The following is a 15,231-nucleotide window of genomic DNA, read 5'->3' as shown; positions in this document are numbered from 1 at the left end:
ACCACGCTGGAGGGCTTGCTGAGAGAGCGAGTTGCTAGGGTCTGCTACGGCATGAAGGGGACTGGAGGCAGAACTGGCATTTCTGGGCCAGAAAATGCTCTGAAGAAATGACTTAGTTAATAAAGCACACAGCACTGAAGGCATAAGTTTGGATGCCCACAATCTGCCTAAAGCTGACATAGCAGCAACACACTTTTGTAATTTCAGCCCTCAGTGAGATGGGAGGTATACCAAGGAGGTAGAAACGTGTGGGCCAGCTAGCTTGCTGTACACAGTGGGCACCAACAGGAGACCCTGACATCCAAGGTTTTCTTTAAGACCTCCAAATGCACACGGTACATGTGTACTTACACACACACACAGAGAGAGAGAGAGAGAGAGAGAGAGACACAGATTACAAGAGGAAAAGGAAGGAAAGCAGATGCTGGGGAACATGTTCCTCTTGCCTGGTTGTATTTATTTCCTCTTGGTGAGGCCAGCCAGGTTGCAGGGTCTGAGAATGTGGAGAATCCTGTGGCTGTGGAGGCAGGAAGAAATCTCTGCTCCAGCCTGGTTACATAGCATGGTATCTTCATGACTGCCCACATCCTCTTGTGCTCTATCCCACGTCCGCTCTGTGTTCTGAACCCAACCTGACCCAGTTTTGACTCATGGCCACAGAAAGGGCCCACGTGATCTTTGCAGAGGGACATCTGATTCCTTAGGCAGTGGGGCAGAGACAATGTGAGAGAGAACCCTGCTCACCCACCTGCACTGAGCACCTTCCTGTAGTCTCCAAAGAACTCCTGGGATCCCAGGTCAGATGCATTTCTCCCTAGTCATGAACCTAGTTCTGGGCTTTTCTCAACTGATGCTCTATTGTGGGTGGGGCTTGGGTTTCACAGCTCTCATTTCACTCTGTGAGGATCTCAGAATCCTCTGTCCTCAGGAACCTGACTCCCCATAGAACCAGGGATCCAGGGTCTGTCTCCATCCCTGAGTGCTCCCCAACTCTATTTGGAGGCAGAGCACTCTGGTTTTGATCCCCACCCTCCTCTTTCTCCCTCTCTCTCCCTCTCTGCATGTGGAGACCTGAGGTTGACATCAGGAATTATCCTTGATCCCTCTTCCACCTTATTCAATGAGGCAGGCTCTGTCAATCAAACCCAGTACAGGCAGAATCCCTGCACTGGCATTTATGTGGATTCTGGCGATTGGAATACCAGTCCTAAAACTTGCATAGTAGGTGCTTTAATCCCTCCCCAGTCCAGGGTTATAGGGTTTTGTGAGTGCCAGGTTGGCTGGGGATCCCCAGTCCTAAAGGTTTTCAGTTAGTTATAAATTGCTGAACTAGGGGTTAATTTCTGAGGGAGAGACAGCAGGGGCTGCTACAGGACCTCTTGCAGTGTCAAAGTCTGTGGATAGACAGGACTTTGACCACAAAGTGCTGAGGCAGAACGATCTTTCTAGGCAGGGCCAGCCTCAGAATTGGGAGAATATAGGAGAGGCAGTGGAGGCAGGGATCCAGAACTACTGGTGGATTTGGGGAGTGTTGAGAGCTCAGAGCAAGAGCACCTACGGATAATGAGGTAGCCTGGGATTACCCAGTGTCTGATAAGCAGAGAGAGCCCAGCCTCAGAATGGGCTCCACCCTTGCTCTCATCATTCATACTCCTACACAGATTTACACACACCACACACACACACACACACACACACACACACACACTCTGATGTATACATATTCATACACACATTCAAGCACATATGGTTTCACATATACACACTTGGACATACATTCATAAATATCAACACATACACACATACTCAGATTTATATTCTTGGAGTACATACATACTCCTTCACACTCAGACATAGCACATATACACAGGGTACTTGTGGCTCACACATATTCTTTTGAAGTTCATCGATACCCATACTCCTCAGTTGTCTTGGCCTATGGCATGGCTGGTAGGTTCTCTTGAATACTTTAATGGAGGTGGGAAAACCCATTGTGGGTGGACTGTTTCAAGAGAAAGTGACTGAAGCACTAGAGTTTATCTCTCTGCTTCAGATTGTGAACACAATGTGTCCCTGAAGTCTCTGCTGCTGTGACTACCCTGACATGGTAGAGACATGAACACACCCATTCTCCTGAAGGTGCTTTTGTCTGGATATTTTATCACAAAACAGAAAAGACAGCAGTCTAGGTTGGCCTCAAGCTTGTAACCCTCTTTCAGCCTTCTGAGTACTAGGATTCACAGGTGTCAGCCACCACATCTGTCTCCTGGCTTCTGAAGTTAGTCAGAGCAGAGGGCTGGGGAAAGATGGTGCTGCTGGGCAAGGATCATGAGGGATAAATAGAACAGCCCAGATGTCAAGTGTCTGTGAGCTCCTTCCTCTTCTCCCTCACTGGCATTTGGGCGCTGCTGGCCAGCCTTTCTTTTTTCCTTGAAGCCTCTCCTATCTAGTTAATAAGGACTGCTTCCTGCTCATCTTCCTACCTCTCTGGCCAGGGCATCCTGGTCACCTGTGTGTCACCTCTCCCTCCATTACCATGCAGAGTCTCTTGTAACCTGAGCTGGCCTCAAACTCACAAAGTAGCTAAGGATGCCTTTGAACTCCTGATCTCCCTGTCTCCTAAGTGCTAGCATAACAGGTCTCTGCAGTCTTGTCGGTTTATGCAAGGATGGAATCCAAAGTTGTGTGCATGCTATGTACACTCTTAGAGTTTTAATTTTATTTTTTAAGATTAATTTTCTGGCTGGGTGGTGGTACATGTCTTTAGTGCCAGGAGGCAGAGGCAGGCAGATCTCTGTGAGTTCAAGGCCAGCCTGGTCTACAGAGCAAGTTTCAGGACAGCCAGGGCTACTACACACAGAGAAACCCTGTCTCAAAAACCAATATATATATACACATATATATACACATATTTTTTTCTGCATATGAATATTTACTGCTTATATGTAAGTGCCCCACATGTGTGCCTGGTGCCTGTAAATGCCAGAAGAAGGCACTGGGTCTTCTTGAACCAGAGCTAAGGATGGCTGTGAGCCACCATATGGGTGCTCCAGTTACAAGTTGTATGTTTCCACTTACATGAAATATGCAGATTAGATAATTCTGTAGTGTCAAGAAATGGATTATTGCTTTCCATTGGCAGAGACCAGAGGAAGTAGAATGACTGCCTAGAGCATAAGGGGTGTCTAGAATTAAATAATGGTGATGGCTGTACAACACTGTGCATGTGATAAACTTTAGGTGGGCAACTTTTACATTATATCAGTTATACCTTAATCAAAAGGATGAAGGATAAGTTAGGCTACAAAGGAACTATGCACAGAAGACAAGACAGGGGGCAGGGCCTGATGGGCAGGCCTGTAATCACAGCTATTCAGGAGATAGTACAGAAGAACCACAAGTTTACGGCCAGACTGGGCTGGAGGGTGAGTTCAAGACAACACAGAGAGACCCTGTCCAGAAAAATAAAATGAGTTGGGAAACCATGCATGATGGCCCATGCCTACCATCACAGCACCTGGGAGTCTGGCAGGAGGATTACAAGTTCAAGATTGCTATTGGCTACATAATGAGTCTCAGGTTAGCCTGGGAAACATGATACATTGTCTCAAAATTTAAAAAAATAATAAAGTAGGAATATAACTCACTTGCCTAGCATGCATGAAGCCCTGTACTAAAAGAGAAAACAAAATAAAACCCAAAGCAAAAAACAAAAGGAGAGGGCTGGAACACCACAAGTAGAACAATTCTGCAGTAATCAGAGCTTTTCTCTCAAGGCCTACGGACTAGGGTGACTAGCTGACTCTAGTACATTCTTTCTTCCCCCTTCCCTCTCTATTTTGTTTTTTGTTTACAGGCATCATCACCATGCCCAATTTTGTGTAGTGCTGTGGTCAGAGCCCAGGGCCTGGAGCATGCTGAATGAGCAGTCTGCTAGTTGAGCTTCAGCTCTGTTTCAATGAAACATATAATTAATTAGTGGTGTGTATGTGTGTCATGGCACACATGTGGAAGTCCAAGGACTGTGAGAGTCAGTTCTGTACTTCCACCCCAGTGGGCATCTCTGGGATTGAACTCAGGCTGTCAGGGTTGCCGGTAAGTGCTTTTCCCTGCTGAGCCATGCATCTCTCCAGCTCTGAACATTCCCTTTTCCTTTTGTAGACTCATTTTATGAGTGTTTGGTCTGGATGTATGTGTGTGCACCTGCTGCCCTTGGGTGTCAGAAGAGGATGTTGTACTTCCTGGAACTGGAGTTAAGGATGGTTGTAAGCCATCAAGTGAATGCTGGGAACTGAACTTTGAAAGAGCAACACATGCTCTTAACCACTAAACTGTCTACCCCCACTTTAAGCATGCTTATTACAAAATCTTTCTGTCAATCTTGTTCTACCATCCTGAATTTTTTCCCCTGAAAATACTCCCCTACCCCAGCTCAATATAAGTATCTTCCCGCATGCACAGGAGGGGGGCAGTCACATGCAGTAGGATTCATGCAGATTGATGTCAGGTATCTTCCTTCCATCTTCCTCAGTTGTTGACATTATGGACAGAGGCAGGAATTCTCACTTGGGTCCAGAGTTCATTTACATTGCTAGCCTATCTAGACAGTTGGGATTACAGGGGGCCCACAACACGCATCAGGCACTTAGGTGGGTACCAGGGATCTGACCTCTGGTCCTCACACTTACATGGCACAAGCTTTAACCACTGAGCTGTCTTCCCAGGCCCCAACACACATTCTCTGGCAATTCTTCTGTCCTTACCTGCCCTAAGTTTGTGAACAATGTGAGGACAAAGCAGTATCTTAATTTCTGCTCTAAGCCCTTAATGTACTATTAGCATTATTGTACTATTGTACTAATAATGTACTATTACCTAGCAGGTGCTAGGTAAACATCTGCTGAGTGAGTGAAGACAAAAATTCTCATGTGGTTTAGCTAGGTGGTCAGGGTCAGCAGCAACAGTAACCTCACAAAGATACTACATGCCCTTGACAGGGGGTGATGGGGAGGGGTGCTTCAATTCTGTGGTTTTTTTCCACTGAAGTCATTGTCTTACTCTAACCATGAGAACACCAGACAGGTCCTGATGAAGGGACATAGCATGAAATATCAACGAGGCCTCTTGTCTGTCAAGGTCATCAAAAACAAGGATATTAGGAGGAAATGCCAAAGCCCAAAGGAGCTGGAGGAGATGTGATAACTAGATATCATAGGGATAGAAAATGGACATTAGAGGTAGGTGGGGGGATGGATCAATGGTAAAGTATTTGCTGTGCAAGCATGAAAACCTGACTTTGAATCCCCAGAATCCTTGTAAAGCTGGACAAGTAGTGCCTGTCTGTAATCCTACAATTCCAATGGCGAGACAGGAGGTGGAGACATGAGAATCCACAGAAGCTCTCAGGCCCAGCTAACCTAATAGCAAGAAATGATGTCTCAGACAAGATGGAAGGTGGGGTCAGATAATGGAGGTTGTCCTTTGACTCCCATATGCACAAAGTGGTATGCACCTGCGTGCCTCAAACACACAGAGCTGGACTCCTGCTCTATAGACCTGATGTCCTCGTCTGGCCTCTGCAAGTATCCACATGTATACAAATTCAAACACACACATGTGAATAAAAATAATACAAATAAATCTTTAGAGACTGGAGGGATGGTTCAGTAGTTAATAACATGTACTGTTCTTGTAGAGGACATGTGCTCACATACACATTTGCGCACAAAATAAGTTGATAAAAATGTAATAAGGCCACCCTTGGCCACATAATGAGTCCAAATCCTAGCCTGGGCTACAAGAGACCTTGTCTCAAAAAACATGAACAAAAGCAAAAATAACAAACACCCCAAATCATAAAAGTAAATAATACGCATAATATATATGTTAATAAATTTTTATTTGTGGTTCTTGTGATCAAAGAGGACTTAATTCATGTTAGACAAGTGATCTACTACTGAACTACATCTCCAGCCCCACAAAATGTTTTTCAAAAGAGATTGTGTACAAGGGTAGTTGAAAGCAAAGGACTACTATGCCATGTAAGCAGTGCTACGCTGGGTAGATGGTCACTGGTTGGTACCCCAATTCTGTCATAGAAAGAGGGTTTGAACTTGGTTTTCTCACTCCAGATTCTTTGCCCTCAGCTTACCCTCTCTACATTTTTATTTTAAAAAACAATATGGATCAGGGTGTGGCTCAATTCTACTCCCAGCACCATATAAAACCAAATGTGTGAACTAGAAAGATGGCTCAGTAGTTAAGGGAACTTGTTACTTAACCATAAGGACCAGAGTTCATATCCCAGCACCCACATAACAAGCCAGTGTAACTCCAGTGTTGTAAGGATCAGAGATAGGAAGATTACTGGGACTTCCTCAATGTTAGTTAATCTAAAAATATAAGCTCCAGGTTCAGGGAGAGACCCTACCTCAAAGGAATATGGCAGAGAATGATAGAGGAGGACCCGCTGATGCCCTTCTCTGGCATCTGTGAACATGTATAAGCATGTGCACTTGTACAACCTCCCACCCCAAGTCAGGCACAGTGATGCATGGCTGCCATTTCAATACTCAGGAAGCAGGGGCAGGAAGACTAAGAGTTCAAGGCCAGTTTCAGCTACACTAGGAGTTTAAGGCTAACATGAGACCCTCTCTTATCTCAAACAAAAATAAGAACAGAAAACAAAAAACCAAAAATAAAGTTAGGCATAGTGGTTCATGACTTTAATCCCAGAACTCAGGAAGCACAGACAGGCAAATCTCTGAGTTTGAGGCCAGCCTGGTCTACAGAATGAGTTCTAGGATGGCCAGGGCTACACAGAGAAACCATCTTGAGCCAAACAGAACAGAACAAAACAACCCAGAGAGAAATGATATATGTAGAATACTGAGTGCAGCTGGCATGTGGTAAATCACAGCCATTGTTTTTCAGCACAGTGAGCCAGAGAGCCAGCCTATGTGGGTATTTTCTATGGAGTGCATGGCATTACAAACAAAAATTCCCTTTTATTTTGTCTCTTCATGTCAGATACCCTTCTTCCCATGATCACTGGGAACACAGATTCAGTTCCAAAGCTTTGAAAGGTGCACCTGACCTCAATTTTCCCAAATTGGCCAGTAGACCATCACTGCCTTGGCTGTCTCCAAGTCCTGGGCCAATGGTATGGCTGGGTTTCAGGTTCTTTTATTTGGAAAAGGGTAGGCCACATAGTTCCTGGGAGAACATGAACAGCATTGGGGATTGCTCTCTTATCCCCATTTTCAGATCTATCTATCTATCTATCTATCTATCTATCTATCTATCTATCTATCTATCTATCTATCATCTATTTTAAATAGATCACAGATAGCCCAGGCTGGTCTCAAACTTGATCTGGAGATAAGGATGATTTTGAATTCCTGATTCTTTACTTCCACTTACTGAATGCTGGGATGACAGACTGTTAGCTTTAAATGTCTGCTTGCTGTAACCAAGAATCACTAGGGTGGTGTGTCTCAGTTTTGGAATTATCTAGATCAAGTCGACCTGTAGGCATATCTGTTGGGGACTGTCTTGATTGTTGTTGTTTTTTGTTTGTTTTGTGGGGTTTTTGTTTGTTTCTTTGTTTTTATTTTTGAGACAGGGGTTTTCTGTGTAGCCCTGGCTGTCCTGGGAGCTCACTCTGTAACAGGCTGGCCTAGAACTCACAGGTATCCTCTTGCTTTTGTCTCCAAAAGGCCTGCGCTACTGGACTCTCTCAGTTGTTAACTGATGACTGATACAGCTCATTGTGGGTGACACCATTCCCTATGCTGGACCCTAGAATGTATGAGAGTGAAGAAATCTTGCTGAATAAAAGTCAGGTAAGTAGGCAGCACGGGTACAGTTTTTACTCTCTGTTCCCGACAGTGACTAATCACCTAAGTTCCTGCCTTGACTTCATGATGGGCTGTAACCTGTAGCTGAATTGTAAGTTAAAATAAACCCTTCCTCCCTCGAATTATTTTAGGTCAGATTATTTTTTAAAAAATCATTTTATTGTCAGATGATGGTGGCACACACTTTTAATCCCAGCACTTGGGAGGCAGAGGCAGGAGAATCTCTGAGGTTGAGGCCAGCCTGGTCTACAGAGTGAGTACCAGGATGGCCAGGGCTACACAGAGAAACCCTGCTTGACGCCCCTCCTATTTAAAAAATTTATTTTGGATTTTGAAGACATGTTTCCTTGTATAACCCTGGCTCTCCTGGAACTAGCTTGGTAGACAATCAGGCTGTCCTCAGACTCAGAGATCCTACCTGCCTCTGGTTCCCCAGTCCTGCAATTAAAGGCCTGTGCTACCATGCCCAATGATATTCATTTTGTTTTTAATTATGTGTATTTGTGTCTTTGTGTGGGTACATGTATGTGAATGCTTATACCCCTGGAGGCCAGAAGAGGAGTCAGGTTCCCAAACCTGGAATTAAGCAATTGTGAGCCCCCCATCATGGGTGCTCGGAACTGAACTTGGTTCCTGTGTAGAGCAGCAGGTACTCTTAACTGCTGAGCCATCTTTCTAACTTCTGGCCATGGTACTTTATCCCACCAACAGAAATGGAATTGGAACAGTCACTAAGCTGGTTTTTATCACGCTGGGGATTGAATCCAGGGCTTTGTGCACTCTACCAATGGTAGTGTATACCCTGCCAGTTTTAGTCATTCCTGCAAGATGTTCTGCAAGTTTCCACATTCTTGGAGTATGTGGAGTTATTCTAGCACCCCTGGCTTACAGTTGAAACATTAAAGCCAGGAATATGAATTTAAATCCCGCATATACTCCCTTTGTGATCCAAGGTACCACTCAATTTCAATCTGTAAACAGGGCTAATGATAGTATCTGAACCTCTTTCTCTCTCCTTTCCTCTGCCTCCCCTCCCCCTCCCCTCCCCTCCCCCCCCCTCCCTCCCTCCCTCCCTTTCCCGGCTCCCTTCTGTATTATTGCCACTCCCACTTTTGTCTTGTGTTTAGGATCAGCAGTGGCCTATATTTATTCCCTGCTGGAAGAACAGTTCCTTGAGGATAGGGCCTGTCAAGGCCACTTAGGGTCCCCACAGTCCACTGCAAACTGCCCCTTATATGGTGACACCTTTTAAGGACTAAACACTGCAAAAACTATAATCACTGCTACTGGTATAACAGCGGCAGTAGCAGCAACACACCTTCAGGTGAAAACCTGAAGGGTGGACTATTATGACCTACAAATTCTCATCTGATCTAAAAAAATAAGTTTATGTTCTTTATGTATCCTTTTCTGCCACCATAACAGATTCATTTGGGAGCAACTTTCTACATATTCTCTATTTTAATAATCCTGAAAATGACAGAGGAAGAATATCAAAGCCCTTTCACAAAGGCTTCTTGTAGCAGGTGCACAGGTGAAGATGTATTTCTTTGTTATCTGTGCCAGTTTCCTGGGCTTGTTTAGCTTGGTGGTGGGCCCAGGTGAGGGAGATTGGTCTTACCTTTAGCAAGGTAGATATATCTGACATCTTTCTGTTACAGAAATGGCTGAGGAAGGGAAGCCCATCAGTTTGTAAAATAAAACACATCTTACTGAGAAACTGATGTATGAATCTTGATTCACCCATGAAAAATACAAATAGGTATCCTCCTCCCATGGGACTTGTTCACAGACTACGTGGGAGACAGATATCTATGAGAAGATTTCATGGGGGTTCTGAGAAGAAGGCTCCATGGATAAAGTGTTTGCTGTACAAGTATGAAGACCAGTGTTTAGGCTCACAGACTGCAGGTCAAAGCTGAGCAGGAGGGGCTGGAGAGATGGTTCAGTGGTTAAGAGCACTGGCTGCTCTTGCCAAGGACCCAGGTTCAGTTCCCAGCACCCACTTTGAGACTAACAACTGTCTATATCTCTAATTTCAGAGGATCTGATACCCCTGTTTTAGCTGTAGGCATTGCACATGATAGCAGACAAACAAGAAGGCCAAACACATAAAAATTATTTTTTAAAAAAGCAGAGACAGAATGGTAGTCATCTGTAATTCAAGCACTTGGGAGACAGAGGCAGGATCGCTAGGCAAGCTGGTTAGCTAGACCAGACAACCTGGAGCGCTACAGGTTCAGCACGAGACCCTGTCTTAGTAGATGAAAGCAATAAAAGAAGACAGTGTCAACCTCCACCCTCCACATGGACATGCACACAAGTGCATCTTCACAGACGCTTGTGCCCATGAACAGGAGAACACAGAAGTAGACCATATGTATACACAGGCAAAAACCAACTATTCAACATCCCTACTTTATAGGGCCAGGGAGATAGTCAAGTACTTTTTGTGCAAGCATGAGGACCTGAGTTCGAGCCCTAGCATCCATGTAGAAACCTAGGCATGGTGGTGGACAGGTAAGCAGAGACAGAAGGGTCCCTGGGGCCCAGTGAGAGACCTTTTTCTTTTAAATTTAACATTACTACTACTACTATTTGTTTTTTGAGACAGGGCTTTTCTGTGTAGCTCTGGCTGTCTTGGAACTCACTCTGTAGACCAGGCTGGCCTGGTTTACAAACTCACAGAGATCCACCTGCCTCTGGACTCCATGAACACCAGATATGTAAAACACCATAGACATCAAATAATAAAAAACAAAGCAACAGAAGAAACCAAGGTGGACAGATACTGAGGAATGACAACCAAGGTTGATCCCTGTACTCCACATGTGCATGGACACACATGTGCCTTTACACATGTGAAACACCTACGTGCACCCACCATACTACCTACAAACAAGATTTCACAAGTACCTTGATACATGCTGAGAAATGACATTAAAGAGGAGGCAAAAGGGCACTGTTATGTCCCTCCAAAGGATGGGGGTGCAGGGGAAGTATGCAAGCTCTCAACAACCTCCCTCACCCCACTGCTTGACTTTGGCTTTCCTGGAGATGATGTAGTCTGCGCTTTGCCTAAGTTTTCCCAATTCGGATCTTTTTGTCCATGAGTGCCTGATGATGTATATCTGTCATGTGGATTACATTTGGTATATTGTGGCCTGAAGGGTGAAGCCTATCCATCCATGCCCGGAAGAGGTCACATATCCTTTCCATGCTGGTTCCCACCTCCTGGGACCCTGTCCAAGTACTTCTGGAACACCCTAACCTGCCATGCCTGTCTGGTGACTGCATCCATAAGTCACCCCTGCCACGCCTTCCTGAATGCCCTGGGGATGCATCGGTCCTTTCTCATAGCTCTTAGAGCAGCACAGGGTATGCAGTTCTGTCTCCTGCATCCCTTCTGCCGCAGCAGGGTGTGATGGCAAACGCACACACTAGAATGCTGGGTTGCTCAGAGGATTAAATGAGATGATATGAATGGTTCTTGGCACTGTGAATGCAAGGCATCAGCCCAGTCAGTGTGTGCTTCTGGGTCCAACTCTTTCCCTCTCTCCAATCTGGCTGTGCAGCCTTAGATACAGGACACCTCAATTCCCTGGGGTACAGTGGGGCATCACCCACAAACACTGACATTGCATTCTATTGAAACTGGGACATGTTTCTGATCTAGCAGTACCTATCAAATCTCAGACACAAAAAACAATGGATCCATATCCTCAGGCTGCAGCAAAGCTGTTCTGGTTCCACTCAAAAGTGTGAAGCCTTCAGGCACTTTCTACGGAGTTCACAGTCTATCCCAGGGAGCCCTTCTACCCCGCGGTGTCCATCTGTGCAAAGTCCTCTGGGGAATGGGAGAAGGTCTCGCAGTTCTCCATGCGCCATGTGACCTTCAAGTATTTTCAGGGACTCTTGCTTTCAGCAAATGGATGTGGCAAACTTCTATGTTCAGGGTTCTATGTGGGGCATCAGGACGGCTGGTCAATAGTTTCCCATGTCCCAGGGAGACCCCTGTATAACCCCAAGTCCCACAACAGACCATCTTTTTTCCAGCTCTGATTTAAGCTAGCTTCCTTCAAGATGGTTGAGACTTTCAGATATGGCTACTATGCACTGAACACAGGACAGGGTCGTCAGGGACAGTGATGCTACCAACTCCAATAGCTGTGTATGGGATCTGTTCTGGTGACCTCCACAGTTCCCTTTTCCACTGCTCCCAGGAAACACACAAGGCCACACCCTAACCTCACTGACTCCCTGGCAGCACTGAATACTATTCTAAGGGCCTATGCCCCCATTTTCCAGGTGGAAAAGTTGAGGCTCTGAGCCAAAAAAAAAAAAACCTGAGATTTTCTTCCTTATCTGTCCAGAATTTGCTTGTAAACATTCTACACAGAGGCCTAGGCTTTTTATCTGAGTTTTTCCAAGCATACTAAATGCTTGGTTGGGACTGGTTTGTTCTGGATTCTCCCCACACCCTGCAGTCCTACAAACTACATCCTGTGCTGTGATGTCTTCTGGCCTCTCTGTCTTGCCTCAGCTCTTGTGCCGGGGCCAAGCCACATCTGATCCCTTCCAAACCACTCTCAGTCAGCCGCAGGAACCCAGAGGGAGCCCACAGGTGGGACCCCAGGATAGGAACTGTGGGGCAGAACAGGTGAGAAGAACCAGTGCAATACAACCATGGAAGAAAGATCTCAGTGGCAGACAGGCTGGGGATGGCGCACTCGGGGTGTGTGTGTGTGTGTGTGTGTCAAACAGAGCACCCCTTCCTTCACATCCCCCCACCCCGTCCTCTCCAGCACATTTTTTCTCTTTCTGAAAATAGTCCTTAAACAAAGAGGTGTTTGCTTCTGGCAGGTCCAACCTGGTCAAGCTGGGAGAAACGCTAGGAGAAGGCTGTGGTTTTGAGCAAGCATATTGGTGGCTGGTCAAAGAACTCACAAGGAACTGGCCGGATGGCAGCACGGGCTCTACCATCTGAGACCAGACGCCAGAGGCTCAGGGATGCTGGCCCGCCACTCTGGTCAGACTTTAGGATTGGGGCCAGGAGCAGCTGAACACCTCACTCCCCATGGCCGGGGCGTGTGTGCGCCATATATTTGGGAATGGGCCTTGGTTCCTTTCCCGGTACTGGTGTAGGAGAGAATGCTGTCCTATTTAAAAGGGCAAGGCAGGGAGAGACGGGGGCAAGGGAGGAGATCTGTGATAGGCAGACCCCGGGTCCTGACACCTCTGGAGTACCAGTGTGGTCCCAGCCCAAAGAGAATGGGGTGGAAAGGACAGGCTAGCTGCTGAGACAGAGCCATCATCCCACAATCTTCTCTTTTGTCTGAGTTAGGAGGCCTGCTGAGGGTGCTGGGCTGTGCGGTTCAAGGAGGTGTGTAGTTCTAAGCAGGTGTGTGTGTGTGTGTGTGTGTGTGTGTGTGTGTGTGTGTGTTGTGGGGGGAGCAGGGAGGGGGAGCACTCATGTGCTCGGTCTGTGTTGAGCTGGTAGGTTTGGGTATGTGCAGGGGTATCTAAGTGAGCCCACTCTGTGGTTCTCAGGAAGATGGGTGGGGAGGGTGTGTCTATTATGGATGGGATTCAGCATTATCTTTTGGGAAGTCCTTAGTGCTAATTTTTTTTCTCAGAAAGCTGGGATCCAGATGGGTCCAGATCAGCAACAGTGTCTGGTCCTCTCAGAAGACCTACAAGTGATTCTTTTTAGGGGTGCCCTTGAACATGGGGGGTGCCAAGTGAGCAGGCTGGGCCGATGTCTGTGGATTCAGTTGGGAATCTTCCCATTTAAGAGGCGAGGCATGGGTTTCTGTTGGGTCACAAGGAGAGAGCACAGGGCTCTGAGCTCGGTCTCCTTGGAGAGGATGAGGGTTCAGGGCAGACGCGGAACGCAAGCGAGGGGTTGAGGGGGACGGAAAGGCAAGGGATGTGCAGATGGGAGGGGTCCTGCGGGGTTGTGGACTGGAGGGGTGCGCTGGAGTGGGGGCCAGGCCTACAGACTGGGGGATGGGGAGCTCTGGGCAGGCTCGTAGGGGCCCTGGGAAGGATGCACGGGGGTCCCGAGCCTGTGGGGGGCACCACGAGGAAGAAACATGGGTTCCTGGGAGCCCTGGAAGTGACCCTGGGGGTGGGGGATCGGGAGCGAGGGTGGGCGGAGGCCGGAGTTCCAGGGTCCAGGGCCGGGAATGCCGAGGCTCCATGCGCGGGTTCGGGAGGCGAGGCGACCCTAGGTCACGCTCCTGGCTCGGCTTCCCCACGGGGCCCCGCAGCACTGACGCCCCCCGGGAGAAGAGGCCCTGCCCGAGGCCTCCCTACCTGCGTGGAGAGCGCCGCCATCGCCGCGCCGAGCCTTGCCGTCCCTGCACTGCGTCGTCCGATCCCCCCGCCCGTGGTCGCGCCTGTTCGGGGGTCCCGCAGACCCCGCGGCCCGGCCCCTTTCCCTCAGCCGCCCCCGGGGACCGCAGCCGTCACCGGCTCAGCCGCTGCCATTTCACCCGCTGACAGGAGCCGCTGCCCCGCCCCCCCGGAGCCCGGTCAACCAATTCACCGCCCCCTGAGGCCACTGACTCCGCCCACTGAGTAAGAGTGACAGAAGACCTGACCAATCCATAGTCAGTTCATGAGGCGGGCTCTGGCTACGGTTCTCTGAGGAGAGGAGCGAATTGAAACGGGAGAATCTGTGACAGACATATAATTTTGCCTATCAAAATAAGGAGTGATATTGACCGGCATCGAAACTACCAATGGTGATGGGCAAGAGGTGTGCCTCTGAAGGAAGGCTGCGGCCTTGAGCAACCCTTTGCTGAGGCATTAAGTCCCACCCAGAGCCTGGATTTCTACCCAATCACGAGAGGTCCAGAGACGTCCATTATTATCTGCCCCTCAAACCTCAGTCCTGGCAACTGTTGAGATGGGAGGGGGTGGGCTATGCAGGAGATTGACATCCAGCCGGCCAATGAGGCCGATGGAGGGTGGGCTCTTTGTGGTATTTGACCAATGGAGCCATGAGACTGGGAATGAGTTTGTCGTCCTGGGCGGTGGGACTGGAGGCCAGGGTCTGAATGAAATGGAGGAGGGGCTAATGGAGGGGCGTGTCCCAGCGCAAGGGTAGGCGGGATCAGACTAGGGCGGGGCGTTGGAAGGGGCGTTACTGAAAAAGCTTATTTTCAGAGCCAGGGTCTGGGCGGTGGGCTGGGTGGTTAGGCCAGGTCTCACCCTGTTGGGTGAATCTACCATGAAAACTCCGATTGCATCCTCCACCTGCTCCAACGTTACCTCTTCTGGGGTGTCGGAGAGGGGTGCGAGGGGGCGGGGCGGGCGGGGAGTCAGGTCCGGAGCCGCTCACGTGAGATGTGTTTGTAAATGCTTG

The 15,231-nt window shown here is 47.9% G+C and overlaps 1 protein-coding gene across 4 annotated transcripts in view; it reads right to left on the bottom strand.

Annotated features, from left to right (window-relative positions):
* Positions 1–14,317, bottom strand: part of Evi5l (ecotropic viral integration site 5 like) — a 39,763-nt gene extending 25,446 nt beyond the window's left edge. For all 4 annotated transcript variants that reach the window (XM_040731056.1, XM_005085280.4, XM_013124650.3 and 1 more), the window contains exon 1: positions 14,178–14,317. The gene's annotated coding sequence lies outside the window, so the exon portion shown is untranslated. The remainder of the gene's footprint in view (positions 1–14,177) is intronic.
* Between the last annotated feature and the right edge of the window lie 914 nt (positions 14,318–15,231).

Source organism: Mesocricetus auratus, unplaced genomic scaffold (assembly GCF_017639785.1).
Source record: "Mesocricetus auratus isolate SY011 unplaced genomic scaffold, BCM_Maur_2.0 Super-Scaffold_100025, whole genome shotgun sequence".
NCBI lineage: Eukaryota > Metazoa > Chordata > Mammalia > Rodentia > Cricetidae > Mesocricetus > Mesocricetus auratus.
This window is presented reverse-complemented; position numbering and strand designations above follow the sequence as displayed.